Source organism: Anser brachyrhynchus (assembly GCF_964034855.1).
Source record: "Anser brachyrhynchus genome assembly, chromosome: 4".
NCBI classification, from domain to species: Eukaryota; Metazoa; Chordata; class Aves; order Anseriformes; family Anatidae; genus Anser; species Anser brachyrhynchus.
This window is the reverse complement of record NC_137698.1, coordinates 63,966,505-63,985,155: the sequence shown is the minus strand read 5'-3', so window position 1 is coordinate 63,985,155 and position 18,651 is coordinate 63,966,505. Positions and strand designations below refer to the sequence as shown.

At 37.0% G+C, this 18,651-nt stretch overlaps 1 protein-coding gene across 19 annotated transcripts in view; it reads right to left on the bottom strand.

Annotated features, from left to right (window-relative positions):
* Positions 1-18,651, bottom strand: part of LOC308194188 (uncharacterized protein) — a 208,397-nt gene that overhangs the window by 157,472 nt on the left and 32,274 nt on the right. For 5 of the 19 annotated variants that reach the window (XR_013950373.1, XR_013950376.1, XM_080589715.1 and 2 more), the window contains 2 exons: positions 16,521-16,610; positions 12,929-12,993 (listed from right to left, as the gene is read on the bottom strand). The gene's annotated coding sequence lies outside the window, so the exon portion shown is untranslated. Of the gene's footprint in view, positions 1-1,804; positions 16,611-18,651 lie in introns of those variants that run through there. The other 14 variants (XR_013950372.1, XR_013950375.1, XR_013950382.1 and 11 more) reach the window with 13 other exon arrangements.

The following is an 18,651-nucleotide window of genomic DNA, read 5'->3' as shown; positions in this document are numbered from 1 at the left end:
ACGCTAGGCATGAATATTTTACTGAACCAGCACAGAAAAAACCCTACAGCTATCTAATTACAGATCTCTCAGCTCATCCACACTGATTAAGAACCAGACAGTGATAAGACAGGGGCCAAAGACTGTTCTTTCAGCTCACACTTGAGAGGCTGTGTTAGCCTTGCATGATCCCTGATAGTGTGATGGAAAGGAGCAAGGAGCATCTGTCAGTTTAGGCTGCATGTCAAGGCACACAAATGGCAAGTGTATTAAGCTAAGATTGTGACAACACGGAAGGCTGAATACAGCTTTCACCTCCCTGCTGTAAGCCCAAGAGTATGTGTAGTTACCTTAACCAGGTTTTTAAGGGTTTCACAGCTCCTACCTCAAGTCCCTCAGGAGCATGGTGTGCCATGTAGCGCTGAAGGTCACCAGCAGGTCCTGCAGAAGAGTCTCACTGGAGCACCCTTAGGCATATGTTAGTGGGAGAGTTGGCTGCAAATGCTGAGGTTGGGGGGGGGGGGGGGGGTGTTTAACATCCACACAGCTTTGGGAACATCAGTGTCTTGTGGCCACACAACTTTGTTTATACATGTACAGCAGCCACTTTAGACTTGGACATGCTACTAATAGAGTTTATTTTGCATTAACTGTCCAAGTGCACTTACAGTCATTTATACACCTCAGTAAATATCTGTTTACTTCTGGTAAATATCTGTTTCTACAGTGGATTTCTACAGTGAATGCCATTAAGATAGTTGTGAATCAGTGAACAAGAGTTTTTATTGCCTCTGTTACAAACCTGGTAATAAAACATTGTCTTTACCAGTATAGCAAGACTGTTGAAGAGCTGATAATGAACCTTGTGTCTTTATTCACCAAGAAAGCAATTATAACTTGACAAGCTGGAGAAGGTAGACAGCAGCCATTACTTAAAACATAACGTACTTCTAGAGCCATAGTTCTAGAAGACTTCTTCATACTGCGAGCAGAACTATTTTAGGTTTTATGCAATGCTATTTAAGAGCTGTAGGGGAAATGCTAAGCCCAACACAGCTCTTTTTAAGACCTGGGAAGAAAAAAAAAAAAAAAGAAAAAAAAAAAAGAGAGAGAGATTCAAATTGTGAATTGACCTTAAGGGCTTTATAACCAGGATAAGAATCTCATACCCATCTGTAAAGCTCCCTTCTGAGCTTAACCTCAAATCCCTGGTGCAAAAAGGCTGAAAAGGTTATGTCAACTTTCTGATAGTCCTGAGGCCAAAGAAAGAGACAGAGAGACCACTGAAAAATATGTCTAAATTACACATTTGTCTTCTGCAGCCTAGCATAAGACCTAGGGTAGAAAGGTAGTTCAGTGAGGAACCTTGCTACTGTATAATGTAACTGTACATCATAATGTCTTCACAAGAAATAAACTGTACTTTTTCATACTAAATCTTTTTTATTGTAGACTAAGGAAAACAATGATCAAATTAAAGAAAAAGAATGTTCTTTTTAAAAGACCATGGTCTTCCTTGTAGGAAGACCTGAAACCTTGATCAGAACTGTTACCCATGTAGAAAGCAGCACATATAATTAAATGCAGAAAACTAATGAATATAATGAAAATTACAGTTGCCTAGCAGAGGGAGCTAAACCTAACATGATGTTAGCTGGTGTGACTTAAGTCTCAGTTTGGACAGTTTCCAGGACAGAATATAAAAATTATAGTTTAATGATTGATTTCTACTCTTTGTGTTTTATGGAAAAAAAAAAAAAAAAAGAAAAAAAAATCCTTCTTGTGTTTTCCTTTACCAAAAAATAAAACCAATGATACAAAATAGGTATTTCCAGGAAAATATGGATTTCACTATAAAAGGTGTTGGTAAAAAATCATCTGATTAAGCATAAATCCATATTCAAAAAATTTAAATTAAACTCTGAAAAAGGTGCTGGAATTAAATTCTGAGATAGGTGCTGGGAAGGGGACTAGGATCAAGGCAGAGGAAGATTCACATTGCCTGATTCTTCCTTTTACTTGAAATGACAAATATGATACATACATAGAAAACAAGAAATTCAAGGGATTCTGAAGGGTTAAAGCACATTTGCAGTACAGATCGGGATGATTCCATTAATGAAAACTTTGCTTTGCTTGGGGATGTATTACAAGAAGTTAAAATGTGACTCAATAAACAGAAGAGGCTTCCTGCCTGTTGTTATTTATTCTTTATCATTTGCTCAGTGCTGACAGTGCATTCTCTATTGTGCATGACACAAAGACAGCCCCTTTCTTACCGATTACAAGGGGCTTGTAAGATTTACATCTATAATGTATAATTTATACTCATACACTGTTATTAACTTTGTTCTTATGGGCTTTGCATACAATGGGGAGTTATTAGGAGGGCTTTGAAAGGGGAGTCGTGGGTAATTTGGCAAACTCTGAATGGGAATTTTAGGTTTCTGCATGTATTCCATGCCCATGTCTAGCCTTCTTTCCTCATTAATCTAATTTCTTTCTGAAGGTTCTTTGCCCAAGAGTTCCAAAACAAAGAGGAGAGAAAAAAAAAAGAAAGAAAAGAAAAGAAAAGAAAAGAAAAGAAAAGAAAAGAAAAGAAAAGAAAAGAAAAGAAAAGAAAAGAAAAGAAAAGAAAAGAAAAGAAAAGAAAAGAAAAGAAAAGAAAAGAAAAGAAAAGAAAAGAAAAGAAAAGAAAAGAAAAGAAAAGAAAAGAAAAGAAAAGAAAAGAAAAGAAAAGAAAAGAAAAAAGAAAAAAAGTAGTTCCATTGTATCAAACAGAAATTAGGAAAATATTCAGCAGTACCATAAAATGACATATTCCTTTAAAAATAATAATTAAAAAAAAAAGTCTTTAAAAGCTGCTGAAACTTCCCGGCATTTTTTTTTTTTTTTTTTTCTCCATGGAGCCACTGTTTAATTTACAGTAAGTCAAGAGGCAGGAGGGATGATAAAGTTAAGCTCATGCTGTTGAGAACAATTATCCTGGCCCAGAGACATATGTAACCCCAGAAGGTTGAACAGACCACCATAGCTTAAAGGCACTAAGATAAAAGGGCACATGCTGCGTGGGCCCAGTGGGAGCAAGGCCACAGCCTGTGAACAGAGCCCACTCTGCTTTCATTTGATTTGTGCCTCTCTCTCTCTCTCTCTCTTTTTTTAATTTTGATTTATTTAATAAGACCCTGGTGCATTCATTGTAAAGGAAAAAAGAATGGTAGCTGGGACAGCATGACAATATTAATCTAACATTTGCTCTAGACAAAAATAGCTGGGCCACGAATCATGGCAGACTCTCTTTCTAAAAGACTGAAGACACTCAAGCAAGATGTGCAGTAAAATAGATGAAGTCACGGGACATTTAAATTCGGCACCAACAGAATAACAGCACCTTTTCTTTTATCCCTTTCTCATTAATCATGCTGGTTAATTGTTGGGATCATGATTTCACAAGTTCATGTAGTACACAAAAGGATTATCCTCCAACTGCACATAGTACTTGGCATTTACCTCTACATATGCCAGTATGTCTACATTAAAATGTGAGGGTGTTTTTCATTTTCCTTTTTTTATTATCCAGTTTTCCTGGAAAACAAATTGTATGTTGTTCTCAAAAATGGAAATACATAAACAGAGAAAACTTCAGATAACAATTAATAAAGGAAATCACAGCTTTTTGAATTGAAAAAAAAAAAAAGAAAAAAAGAGAAAAAACAGTAAAGGAGATAAAGATAGAGAAATAAAACAGTTATGTAGTTTAAAAGACTAAGTCATTCCTATAAAAGAGGATTCAACCTTTTGATAGGGGTCTAGTTGGTTTTGTTTTAAGAAAAAAACAGTGGGATTTTTAATAAATGTTGGCAGCTGAGTTCAGATTTCTAAAAATAACAGAATATCAAGACATTTTTTCTGTGATTTTACTCCTTACTGTCCAGAAAAATGTCTGTAGTACCTGAGAAAATGTGTATCACTGAGGCTAGAGGATGATTGCTCTTCTGGATGCCTCTAAGAAACCTACCTGCATTCTTAAGCACATAATGTTTAATGCCTAAAAACTGAAATACTTTTACAAGCTAAATGATCAGTTAAGTTCTTAGTTATCCCTCTCATGTATTTTTGGGCTGGTAAAATTTTATTGCTGTTTTCCTCTAGTCCTTTTCCCCCTGTTTACGTACAGATCTGCATACAGAAATTCCAACCTCTCTCTCTCTCTCTCTTTTTTTTTTTCCCTGCCAAAACCATGCTAAGTATTATTGTTTCCAATATCCAAACTGGAAAAAAAGATACATCAAGTTTCTGTGCACTATTCTGATCCTCCAAAACTTTGAAATCTTCCAACAAAGTGCGAATTGCAAGGCATTATTATTTCTAATGTAATCATCAGAGAGAGACTGATTCCATAGTTTGGCAATTCCAAATCACCCCCTTTTAATTCTGAAGAATTAGAGGTTTATTCAAAGAGCATGGTTAAATATAGAAGAAGAAAGGAAGAGCAGATTAAATATGAGAATTCTGTTTCTCGTATTTGTACTGTTTATTTTGCCATCCAAAATGATGCTTAATCAGATAAACAGTGAGTTGTTGCCATGGTAGTATTTTATGATGTCAAGCATCTACAACTTGCACTTTGCTTTCTCTTCTTGGTGGAAAGCAGCTTGGCAGTAATCCTCTCAGCTTACCTCTGTGTGCTTCGTGCTGCAGTATGAAGAGCTATTTCGGGGCTTTTTCTGAGCTGAGTGTTTGTAACTCCTTCCGACAAAAATTTGGCCTTGTCTGAGGCAAAGCCAGAGTCTCTCAGGGTGAGATCACAGTCATATATTTTACCATAGCAAAGAATGAAAGACTGATGAAACACAGCTCAGAGTGACCTAGTTTTGTCCTCTGTTTTATAAGGGAGGCGTCAGGAAATACTTTACTTTCTGCGTAAAAGGGTTGGTTCACAATGTGATGCAAAAGGTGTAATTTGTTTTGAAAGAGGTCTGCCTGTCATAAGCAGTGTCCCCCTTAGATGAAACCCTGGATTAAGTCTCTAGAATTAATGATAACTTTTAATGATAACTTAATGATAACTTTCACTTTGCCTCCTCACCTCTGATGCCACTGCAGCCATCAGATCAAGGAAGACAAAGAATACCTTGTGATCTGTTGGGAGTGTCATAACACACTGATAGATCACAATAATAAATACCTCTTCCTTCCCTTCACCCCTAAAAGTTGTACGATCTTGAATCACAAGTAAGTTTGAAACTACTGCAATCAGTGCATGGGGACTCCAAGAGCAGAAATGAAGGTTAAATTCAAAGGCTAAATTATTTATTGCAAACTATTTGCTTAGCCCTGGCACCGAAGAACAGCGGAACAAATGGAATTGTTAGATGCAACACATATTGAGAACAAAGGCTGCAATCCCATTTCTAGTACTCCATGCTTAAATTTCCCCTGTGCTTTCAAAAACTGCAGCGTTAGCTTTTCTCTCTCATTAAACTGCTCCTCTTCTAGATTGAACCTAACTTTTCAGTTTACCTAAAAATCGTGTGTTCTGAAAAATTCAATGGCTGTAATGAATGAAAATAGAAACACTCGATGAGGCAGTGAATATACACTGGACTGTACTGGAAAGTCATCTTCTCATGGCTGTAACAACGCACTACAGAGGCTACAACTCAGCCGAAATGTAGAAGCTCCTCTTGTCATGCTGCAGGAAAAAGAAAAACTGGAGTGATGAGGGACACAACCACTGGAGTGCTGCCTTTGGAAAGGAAAGGTGGTGAGTGATCAGCGGGGAGCACCTCCTGAACCACTGGGCTGACCCACCTGCAGAAAGGGACTCCAAACCCACTCTTGGGGCAACACAGCACTCACCACTGGAGGTCTCTGAATCTCTTCATTCACCATCAACACATCAGAAGGCCTGCAGCCATGGACATGCTCCATCTCACCCTTCTCCATCCAAGGCATCAGCTCAGTATGTTTGATCAGTAAGGGAACCACTGTTACTTTTGAATGTGGCATCTTTCTACCCTTGGCACTGAGTCAATCTGCGTAGTCTTGGTAAGCCAGACCCACTGAAGGTGCAGAAACCTTTCTGATGGCACTCTGGGAAGGAGACAGCATTCTACATTGGTTCTTTCTGCTACTTTTGAAGCTTTCATGCTCTAAGTTGTTTTTATGCACTCTTTCAGCATCTCACAGACAAGGGAGCTCAGCATTTTAGTCATTTACAACCAAGATCTGCCGTCACATACACCCATGCAACTCATGGCCCTGGGAGACAAATAAGTCTGCCAACAAACCATCATTTAAAGTTCCTTTTCTTAAGAAAGAAAACAAACAAACAAACAAAAATCCCACCAAAACAAATAGAAGGATTTTGCCGCAAACAAAGTGTGGTCAGTCAAGTAATACAGAGTAGAGCTTTGAGTAAGTTATGAACTAATTTGCTGTGATGAAGTGCATTATGAACCTGGTAGACTACAGAGGCTTCCGAAAACCTGGTGAGTTCTGTAGTTACTCCAAATTCAGGAAAACAAACAGCACTATCCCACTTTTAGACACACACACATTCTTTTTCACTCTGATCCTCTATATCAGTCAGTAGTCACAAAGTTAAATTTCTTCTGGTAGAGCAAAGGAGTATTACCATGCATCTTCTAAGTTAAGGCGTCTAAAACCCTATCCAAAGGATTTTTCAGAGACACCCTCTTGCTCTTAGAGATAAAGTTCTCTCAAGTGTCCTGGATAAAGCATCCTTCTGACTTTCTACTTAGAAAAACATCCCATTGACCTCAATAGGCATTTTTTACACATTAATAACATGGTAAATATTGTGAAGATTTATGTAATGGTAAATATTGTGAAGACTTGCAGGACATAATATAGTCATTTAATTGACAAATGTTTTGTAAATAAAGAAACGTTTATTCAGCTTTCATTACTAAAGAAAAAAAAAAAACAAACATTAATGTCACTGCTCTAGGTTATATGTGAGACTTTGTTACAGAGTGATGTTTTTTCCCATATAAAGGCAATCTTTGGAAATGTTTTGAGCTCTGTTTTCAGGACATTCTTTGTGAGAAGAAGTGTGGTATATCCAAAGGTTGGAGTAAAGCTTCAAAACAATATTCTCTTAGCTCTTCCCAACACAAAGATATTCATATCCGTCTTCTAAACAGTCACTGAAAGTTTGCATTTCAGGATAAAGGGGAATGAGAAGGGTGGCTGCTCCCCAGGAAAAGCTACCAGGAGGTCATCCCAACCTCCACAGCTGTGCAGCCAAATACCTGTAGATCTGCTTGTCTTCTGCAGGAGTTAATGATGCCAAAAACCTAACAATCCCAAACTAAGTTAATCATGCTGTAGTTCTATTCCCATCATCCCATATTTATTCACTTTATGATGCAATCTGGCATAATGCTAATGCTCCTTCTAAATTATCACAGTATTTATTTTCATTCTGGCCTAAAACTTCCAGTATCAAAAAAAAAAAAAATAAAAAATAAAATAAAAAGGTTTGTAAATCTGGTAGTTTTTCATAGAAAATATCTTCTGTGAATCAGATGTTTATTTTCAGGCTGTTCAAACACTTCATAATTCAGGAATAAAATAATGAGAAATTGAAAACATACAAAATTCTCTGGTTAAAATTGTTATAGTGTTTTAACAAATTTGGGCTTGTTGCTTTTATTTTATTTTTATTTCTTCCAGTACTTACAGTGTTTGTTGTCAAACATACTTGCAAAGTTGTAGAAACTGTGGTTGGAAGGGACCACTCTGGAAGTCGCAAGGCCACCTTTCTGCTCAGCGCGGGTCTCTTACCAGCACAGGAACAAGCTGGCTGTTTCCTTGTCTGGCTAACCCTTGCAAACCTCCACAGATGGAGACTCCATAGCTTTTCTGGGAAGCCTGTTCCAGCCTCAAACTACAGTTTGCAGCACAACTTAGACATACATGTTTATGCTGTGGTACACAAGTGCTAAGCATTTCCCAAACTTAGATGGAGACACAGTTCATGTCTTCATAAGACTGCAACCATAAAGGAGAAGCAAACACACAAACAAGAACCAATTAGCTGGATAGTGCGGGTTACATCTAAATGCAAAAAGGGTGATCACTCTGTCAGCAGTTCCACTTATTTGGGTTTGATTTAAATCCAGCCTAGACCAACATGCAAACTCTTCAGTACAGAGATAAATTTTACTCTTGCAGAGTTGTAATCTCTAATGAAACTGAGAAGCACGGCTATTTGTGACTATATTGACATTGCTGTAGTACATTGACCATAGTAGTCTATCATATTTCAGTATAATATTCTGCCTTTTCCTTGTATGGATAGTGTATTCCTCTTTCTTTCCAAATGCTTTTGATCCAGCTATAATATAAAAATAATTCCAACATAGAAGTGGTTGCATAGAAGTGGTTGCATTTAGTGATAGAAAAAAGGCAATTCACATGTATTTACACTCTTTAAGAATGCACATACTTCACAGAATCACAGAATCGTCTAGGTTGGAAGAGACCTCCACGATCATCTAGTCCAACCTCTGTCCTAACACTAACAAGACCTCCACTAAACCATATCACTAAGGGCTACATCTAAACGTCTTTTAAAGACCTCCAGGGATGGCGACTCAACCACTTCCCTGGGCAGATCTTATATACTGCATATATCTACTTATATCTGCACGTGTGTTTGTATGTATGGTATAAATATACAGATCAATAGATATAATAGGCAAGAAATAGGCAGATATAGACATAATTATAATTACCATCTAATTTCATATTTGTAACAGAAATATTCAGCCATTCATAAAAAAACTGTAAATAGTTAATTATTGAAGAATTTGCTTAAATTATAGTTTAAAAATACTCATTTCCAACACCCAGAATTGTTATTTCTAGTGATCGCTTCTTTTTTTTTTTTTAGCTCATGCTTCCTTGTCCCTTTGTTCTATGCCTTCTCAAATATGAGAGCTACTCACACCTCCCAAGTGCACTGAGTCACATTTCAAAATCACCTACAAACTTGTATTAAATATCCACTGTCATTAGGTGTCCCTGATGGAACTATAATGAGATGGCACCAACTGATGGATTAGACATTCTACTCAAGAAGAAGTGAATAGAGTAACCTTTGAGGTGAAATGTGCCACAAAATAACACAATACAGATGACATTTCAAGAATAAATATGTCTCTCTGTGCCTCACTGAGTAAAATATACTGATTCATTAATAATAAACCATATTGGTACCAATTGTATGCTATCAGAACACAGTTTATATTGTTTATATAGTATTTATGTTGCTGTAGATATGCTTTTGAAGATATTTTAGGTAGTTCATATTATTCAGGATGGAATTTATCTTTGTACCTCAAAAAGCTGAAGGACTCTCCCAGAAGAACACAGCTGACATCTCCCACACAGTTTCTATAGCTCCCAGAAGACCCTGTATGAACAAAGACTTTTTTTTCTTCTTCTTTTTTTTTTTTTTTTTTCTGTCTAGTTAATTTTGTACAGTAGCATCCCTGCTTACTTTGAGACTTCAACAAGAAGCATGCTCACAAGCTATACCAGTACAGCTAAACATGACAGAGACCTCATGGCCAAGCGGAGGCTTGGAGACACACAGCTTAGAGCTAGCTGCCTCTAGAGCAGGATGTCTATGTTTTATAATATTTGAACTGGCTTCTCTGGGCCCTTGTTGTACTGCAATGCAAAAATTACTGAGGGGAACAGATTCCAGCTAAAAGCATCCATAATAATGTAAAGGCTGTTTTGCAGCCCTCTAGGCTGTTTTGCTCCCCTCCAGGGAGATGATGGTTTATAGCGCGGACCTGAAAGTAGGCGTAGCTAGCATGGAGTGAGAGAATGTTTGGGGTGCAGAAGGAGGTAAGGTCACCTGGTATATTTCTGGAGGACCTTGTCAGCTGCACAAAGCCAAGTCAAGTGCAGTCTTATCCATGCTGCCTTTAGGAGCAGTTCTAATGAACCATCCCCAGAACCTTACTCAGATTTATTTCAGATAAAACTAGTTGGTTGACTCTAAAAAAGAAGCAAACATCAAGCTAGAATTTATGCAAAATAGACAGTCAGGCATCGTGGTTTAATCATGGAGACCTTAAGGGAGAGGAGCTGGAAACAAGGTTCACCTGACATGCTTTTCATCACTTAATTGAATTACAATCAATCAGTTAGGTACTCCGGTTGGAAAAGCTGAGAACTGTCAAATGAAAGACTCTGGAAGTGATTGTTAAGGTTTTGTTGGTACCAAGAAGAACATTCTCAGTGTTGCAGCAATAAGTGGACTGCTGGTATGTGGGTTCATGGTAATAAATAATAATAAAAGCAAAAATTACCTGGGTGAATATTTATATAGGCCATCAAAACTGTGCTTCTGCTCAAGGTGGAGTTTATGGAATTGCTTACTGAGAATCCCAAGTTACTGGCTGAATAGAAAATTTCTTCCTGAGAAACAGGTATGGAGAACCTGACAGTAACACACCTGCGTATGCTTTTTTTTTTTTTTTCTAAATGTGTTTTGCCATCTCACATCTTAATTATGGGAATGTGACTTTATTACTTCTATGGGCATATTCTGCATCCCTGCTAACCTGGGAACCCACCTCCATTACCAGACCCAACTTCTCTCAAGAAAGACAATGTGAGAGATCCTTTCCATAGGATCACATTTTTCCTTCATCTGAAAATACCATTGACTTTACATACAGAAAGCCATAATTTTACACAATAAATGATAGAATTAACAGAGCTATCAGGATAGCTGTAGTCTTCACTTTTTCGTACTACATTTTTATTTTTCTATGAGCAATCTGAAATTTAATGCAATACAAAAATTGCCAGCAACTGAATTATATCAACATATTGTAATGTAGAAGTTCTACTTGTTTCTCGTTAAGTCTGTCCTTTCAGGAGATAAATGTTGTTCTGACCCCTGAATGCACACTTTAACCTAAGTCCTACAGGCTTCACACTAACAAGGTTCTCTTCTCAGAGAATTTTTTCAAAGAGCTTTTGGGTCAGGTTTTATGCTTGTGACTCATGAATAAAAGCTCTCAGTCCTTCCCGTAACATTTCATTCAAGGTTAATCATTATATAATACAGAGACACCTGAAAAAAGATTCCCCTGCCTATACTCTCTCCAGAATACTTTACATTCTAAAATCCTTGCCTTCCTCATCAAGCTCTCTAATTGCTTAATTAAAGCTACAGTGTGTTTCTAACAAGCTACTGAAGGCTCTTAGAAATATAGTTTGCAGTAATTAAAACACAGTGAAGCCTTTATAGCTTGATACACCTTAAAACTTCTTTTTTCCATCTCTTTCCTCTTTCTTACCTCAAAAATCCTCTTCTCTTTCATTTTGTTTCATTTTGTTAACATCCTGTTCTTAATTTCCTAGAATATACCTGCCAGCTTGGCAGGTACCAAATTTACAAAGCCCCTGCCTATACCTCTAAATGCCAGTGCTCGCTGCTATACTGGGCTGGTTCCAGTCTACCAACATCACCCAGTCAGCAGGACACTGTTAGTCATTTTCAGACCCAGATGGAAACAGACACAAAGATCATGAGCAATGGGGCTTGCTCTCCTACCCATTTCTCCTTACAGGAACTTTCCAGTCTTCCCCAAACTTTGAGAATTGCCCAGCTTTTGACTAGCAGCTGAGGAAAGCCCTGCCTGAGCTTCCCACCTGCAACAGTCATCAACCACCAGGCAAATGAGACCGTTTCCAATTCTTCAGCTCACTGCCGAAGTTAGTGCAAAACAGCACCCCAACATATACTGAGGTTACTACCAATCTGCAGGAGCAAAGAGTTAATAGAAAATCATAGGCTCTTTTAGATGGCATCAAACCTGCAAGTCTCCAGTGGTTCCAGAAACGATAATCACTCAGAGAGCACTTTTTTCCCTATGCTTTCACCCCCTGAGGGTGACCTTACTCTACAAAAATCCATCCATCTCGTGCGTGCTTTATGTGTCTTCCCCATGGAGTATGCATTTTATGTAACAGATGATTAATTCTTCATCTTTACATCAGGGAGAAAGAGTTGCTTGAAGAGGTAAAGCTAAAGGATTGGGGTGATGCAGTCCTTGCTGAAACATACTTTCATGAGGCTTTACTTTGCTTTTGTGCTCTAAGATGTTGTTATTTAAATGGATTTGATGCTGGTACGTGAGAACAGAGAAAGTTTCTGTTATGCTATTTCAAGATAATTGATTTTCAGCTTGTCCCCTGGAGTATTTAGTGCCTGCTGGGCATTACGTGATAGACTGTACTCTGTATCTGCTCTTCATACCAGTTTTACTTGTTTACAAAGCTGCAAGTGTACCCAGCTCTGGTATTAAAAGATAGTCAGCATGACTGATCCCTGGGAACTTCAGCCCCATGTAAACTTTTAGCTGCTGCAATTGAATTAATATCACTGAGGAGATACTATTCTTGTGTGCCCTCAGCTCACCTTTCACTGTTCCTGAACACTAAGCAAGGAGTTTCAGTCACGTGTATTACTACCTACAGTCAGCGGGCTGCCTTAGTATAGGAGCAGTATCTATAACCTTAGCCCATACATTTAAAGAAGTGTCTAAAATTAGGCACCAAAATTTACATATTCATAAGTACCCTGAATGGAAAAACTTAGCCCAATCAAAGCAAAAAAATATACATATATATATGGTAGCTACTGAGAAGCTCAATGTCCTTTGTTCTCTTTGAGCACCAGAGAATTTGTAGCTTCCATCTTGTTAGAAAATGTTGATCCTGTACACAGAGTAACAGATGAACTGATCTAACTAGTTCTTTCCCTGCATGGTCCCAGACCATGAAAGACTTTTTGTCACAGTGCTTGAAATAAAATCAATTGTTTATTCTGAGGTCACTCCCATTTACGATTGTGAATAGATTAGTGAATTGCAATTAGTATACTCACAATTCCCCAGAAGCTTCTTGATTCACGACTTTGAAAATTCTGATGAATGTTGCTGATAGGAGCTCCTGCAGATAAACATTCATTGCAAAGATGCCAAAGACAGTTGTTTAACCAAGTACTTCTGCAGCTAGGTTGTTTCCAGTATCTCACCAAACTCACTGGTATTTCCAAACTCCTGTCTTCAATGTAGGGATGTCCAAAAGATGAAAGGACTTTTTCAAGTCATGGGGGAAGTCTGTCAAAGACCAAGATCTTAAGTTTTGACCTCCTGATCCTCACTGTAGTCCATTAACCCATGACTACTACTACTACTACACACACACCCCAAAACAAACAAACAAACCAAAACAAACAACAAAAAAAAGATAGGGAAACAGGCAGAGGGGAAAATTAACTTTCAGCAAATTATCAGTGTATCATAGATTCATTGGAAATATGCTCTGCTAACTCAAGTGGCTTAGATCATTAAACCCTCGAGTCTGTTCATTTATTCATTCTTAGACCATATTACCCTTTATTCTGCTCTATCACTATGAAGTTGTGTTTTTCAGTTTTTGTCTGTTTGTTTGTTTGCTTAATCCATGTGAGAATTGTTAGCAGGTTGCTAGTGCATGTATATGTGCATTGCAGACAACAAAGGTGTCACATCTGTTCTATCTCCTCACCACCACATCTGGGAAATCTCTGCATTCTTCACCTGCTATGACTTACCATGTGGCACAGCTCAGTGCAGAATAACACACAGAAGTCAGAGTGAAGTTCTTCATCTGTCATATCAGCTCAGTGTCAGCATTTGACAGAGTCAGGACACACTCTGAATAGATCTATCTGTTATGGATGGATGAGGCATCTATGAACAATACTGAGTTCAGTTATTCAAAGAGATCACTCACTAAAAGCCAAGAACACCAAAGCCACCCTGGGTAATGTGTCCACCCTGGGCACGTGTTCGTTGTGCAAAGTCACCAAAGCTAAGATCAGGTCATATCCCACAGTATAAGCCTCACTGTATTTGAGCACAGCTTCCTTTAGCCTCAACTTGTTTAAAACAATAAATCTTCCAGACATTCCATTAAACATGTCAATTGAATAAATAAATAGCAAATTTTGAAATCAAATATGAAAATTTTAGATGGAAAAGTGCGGATCCTCTTGGAATTTTTTTGAAATAGATTATTTTAACCTTATCGTTTTCACCTATAGAAGATAAAACTAACTTCTGAACAAATTATTTTGGTGACATTGAAATAAATTATTTTGGGATATAGCTATGAAAAAAAATAAACTAGGGGATTTCAGTCTTCAATAAAATTCTTAAATCATGAGCTATATTGAAATATTGGTATTATTTTGTGATAGAGATCCTGTTTTTTTCTTCCAGTTCCGGTATTGATGCTAGACTGAAAGCTTACAACAAGTAAAATAAGAAGCTAGATAGATGAAGGGGCAGTAGGTGCAGTGTCTATTTTGAAGATGCTATTGTAACTGTATTGTGGACAAGACAGATCTTTTAAGAATAAATACAATTTCATGTTGCAATAGCTCTTAAAGAAGTCAAAGTTAAAGGAATATTATTAGCTGAAAGGATGAAGCATAATTTATCCTATTGCTGTGAAATATCTCTAAGGCTGCAGCAACCTAAAAGAGTCTAGCAGATCCGTTCTAGAAGCTTAGATTTAGTGTTAAATCAGTCGTTGTCCTCCAAGAGGATTTTTATATTACAGAATGAAAAGTAAAGCAAATTTCCTCTCCTAGAAGATCTTTTTCATGATGTATTTAGAGTTATAAAATTAAATTTTGATTTGGTAGGATGCAAAGGTGGTTTTAAAACTGTCTTTCTTTCAAAGCTCTGGAACAACTGGATAAGTGGTTCTAAGAGTTTGTGGAACATCATTAATTTATTTGAGGAAGAGTCACGAAAGTTCAAGCTGAGTTCCTATACATAGTGTCTCATGGTTGTTAGATAATTCCCAGTAGACTGTCATGAGCATTATTAATGAGTCTCCATTAATGGTTTATAAAAACCCTTAGTTGAACTCTGCTTGCAGTTCCATTCATTAATTGCAGTAATTAAAATTAAGGACTGCAAAAACTTAATAAATATTTTTTTCATTAATTCATATGTGATGCTTCCAGTGAAATAAGGGACTTACAGAACCATAACTGTAGAGTGGATCTGAAGCAACAGCAGATTTCCATTACAAAAAGAACTTGCAGATCATCCTTTGATGTTTGAGTAGAGAGAGAAACCATACACCTGAAACTAAGGAAGATGCCTATCACATTGTTAACATGGCAGAATTTATCTTTCTATCCAAGTAATCTGTTTCTAACTGCAGAGTTGTTTTTTTGTTGGTATTTGTTTGCTTGTTTGAAGGTGGTTTTTGTTTGTTTGTTTGTTTGTTTTTCTTGGTTTGGTTAGGTTTTGCTAATATATGTTAAGTTTTTGGCACAATTTTTTTGTTGTTCATTTCAGCAAACAATCACAAAAATGATTATGATCATAATACAAATTGAATAGAATGAACAGCCAGGGCAAGAAACAAGCAACCAGAGGGGAAAAACAAACAAACAAACAAAAAAACTTTCTTCGCAAGTTAGGCCAAAATCTTCAAACAGGTGTGGAAGTAATTGAAGAATAGACAGTTTTCATTACACTAATAAAATAAAACTAAATAAAACAAAACAAAAAGAATGAATCCCCCAAATGAACACAAACCACATTACAAGAATAGACACAATCAGCTTAGTTTATCTTCTCTCTCAAGAGCATACAAAACTTGGAAATAGTCCCCCATGGGAAGCCAAAGCAACAGGTAGAATTGCCACCAGAAAGAATAGATAGGATGTCATATTGCTTGTTTTTTGCTTAAGGGAAATGCATAAATATCCATCAGAATATGATTACAGAACCCAAAGGAAGATATTAGCAAGATAAATTTAGAAATAAAGAAGTTAGAAGTGAATATTTAAGTTGTAGATCAACCAATATTTCTTCTTAGTGAGAATAGGATACCTTGATTTTGGTTTGTTTCAGTGAAAACAAAACCAAAGCCCTGATGTATCAAGCTTCTTTGAAGTATTTCTAGTTTTCTTTACAGCATGTACATCCAAAGATTTTCTTTAGAAAAATAGTTATGTTAATGATAAGATCTTTCTCAAATTCCAACTGGATAATTGCATTTTGTCTGATTATATTATGCCACAGCTGTGACAGGAAAAAGTTTTATCCACCTGCTGTTTTAAGCTATTGTGTACTTTTACAATTAATTAGTTGCTACATTTCACCCTAGAAACAGCTGCACTTTCAAAAGTAGATTTCACAAACTCCTGAATGTTCTTTGCACATACATGTGTAAAAGTACTTTGATCCTTTAGAGTATATGACAGTAATATGATTTTAATTAACTCATAATTCTGACAAATATTTATCTAGTGCTTTCAAAGTCTGGATACCTTCTTTTCCTTCTTTAAAAATCTGAGCAAGGTGGAATTAACAGGCAGATTCCAGCTACTGATAGAAAGATGAAGTACATATTCTTGCTTTTATTCAGTTGCTGTGAAAATAATATGGGAACAAAAGTATTTTTACCTCATGTTCAAATGTAGCACATTTTTACTCCATTAAAGTAGGACTTTTTTTCCTTCAAGCCTGGGGGGTTAAATATTTCCAGATTCATCACTGCAAAAGAAAGCAAGTATATCTTTCATTAAAATTGATTCACACAGTGTCAGAATATAATGTTATAAAATTATCTTTTCACTACTCTCTAGAGAATGTTGTATTCTGTGCCTTCCAGGAGGCATTGTCATCTTTACCATCACATCCAAAAGCTACCTAGAAATTGTGTAGTTTAAGTGGAGCACTTCTGTGGCATTGAGAAATCTTATTGACTGTAAATTAGAGATGAAACAGACATAGAAACCAGCAGAACAGATTTATATAGCCATTATTAATTTCTTATTAATACTTCAGCTAAGTATTAATCATCTATATTCTTCCTGCATATGGATTAGTATTTGTACAGGGAATATTGTTCCTTTTTGGGTTTCTGTGTTTATGACAACACTGACATCAGCAGAACTCTATTTCCCTCCTCATAAGGAGCAGGATGTGAAGGGTCTTAGGGTCTGGAAAATCACGGCTGTGACCTGGCAACAGGGTAACATGTAATCTCAGTGCATTCTTACAGGACCCAGGATGCAAACAAAAGCTCATGAAATGGAGGTTCCTTTCATTGCTGCCTCAGGTAATACCACGATTTAGTATCAGCTGAATATTTGTCTGTGTGCACCCAAGATAAAATGCCTTTCAGTGTGTGAGAAACTGGGAAGGACCAGAGCATGGAACTGCTTGTCCCATGAATGCAGGCACCATGTTGCACAGATGGGTGACGGTGGGTTGCTGACTGACTCAGGAAAACCTGTATCTCAGCATGAAGATGCTGTAGGTCTAGCAGAGACTATGTTACTGGAATTCACCTTAAGCTTCAGTGGTAATTCATGCCCTGGTTCTCATCACTGTGGACAGCAAACTACTGTGACAGTCCCAGGGCCTGGATTCAGTCGCACGCATGGGTATTTGAACAAGTCTTCTCAGCTGTTTCTTCTTTCACTGCCTACCTCCTATATGGGTTATTCTGGCTGCAAGATCAACTGTATGAGGTCTATTTTCATGCTTACTAGCAAGAGCTTGGCACAGTGGGAGGCTCTAAGAATGACTGGCACCTGCCTGAAACAAATACCAGCATCAAAATACAACATTTTTCTCTGAGAGAACTGCAGTTCCTCCCTCTCCTCTGAGTTTCATTTGAGGTTTCTCATCTCATGAGAAATAAAGGATTAATGTCTTGCAGAAAAATAGCCTGTCACCTGGGAGAGTCATACTTTGTGGGATTTATCTATTCCTTATCGGTGCAGACACTTAACTAAGTTTATCCGAATGCTCATCAGTGATAGTGAAATTCCATGGGGTCTGGGGGTTGCACAGACCCATTTTACTTCAAAAGTTTTCTGGAGCAGTATTTACTTTAATCCTTCTTTTCCTTCCTCTTCTTTTTCTATAACAGCTTTTATTCACATGTGAGTTTCTGGCAGTTTCAATATGTTAAAACCCATTTAGACAACATTAAAACTGAGAATTCTCCACTGTATAAATTTAATTCCAATTACTCTTATTCCCTTGTTATCTGCTGGTTATAATGTGAAGTACTTTCAAAATTGGCATATTAAAGAAGCTATAATTTGCTCAACAGCTGTAGAAACTGTGATAATTAAAGGAAAAATTAATTGGTTTTATTTTGATGTTTCTTTTATTATATTGCAAGTATGAGAATTTTCTTTTCAAGGTAAGAAGTCATCATTTCTCATCTGTCGATTTATCTATATATGTACCTCAGCATCATATTTCTCTGAGCATCTTCCAAAAATGAAAATATGGAAATAATTTTTATCTCTTTTTTTCTCCCCTCAGCCTGTAGAAGAAATAGATTGCTATATTTTAAAGTCAACAAGGACCACTAGGTTATTTAGTATGAGATCCTCAATCAAGCCTTACATCTAGGTATGCTTTTATTGAGCACAAGGATGTGATTTCAACTCGGGCAATTCCAGACGGGCATTCAGTTGTGATATGAAAGCTTCAAAAATGAAAAATTCAGCACTTCCTTCAGCAGTTCATTCCAATGTGTGTTGAGCACCAGTATAATTTCTTTCTACTAGAA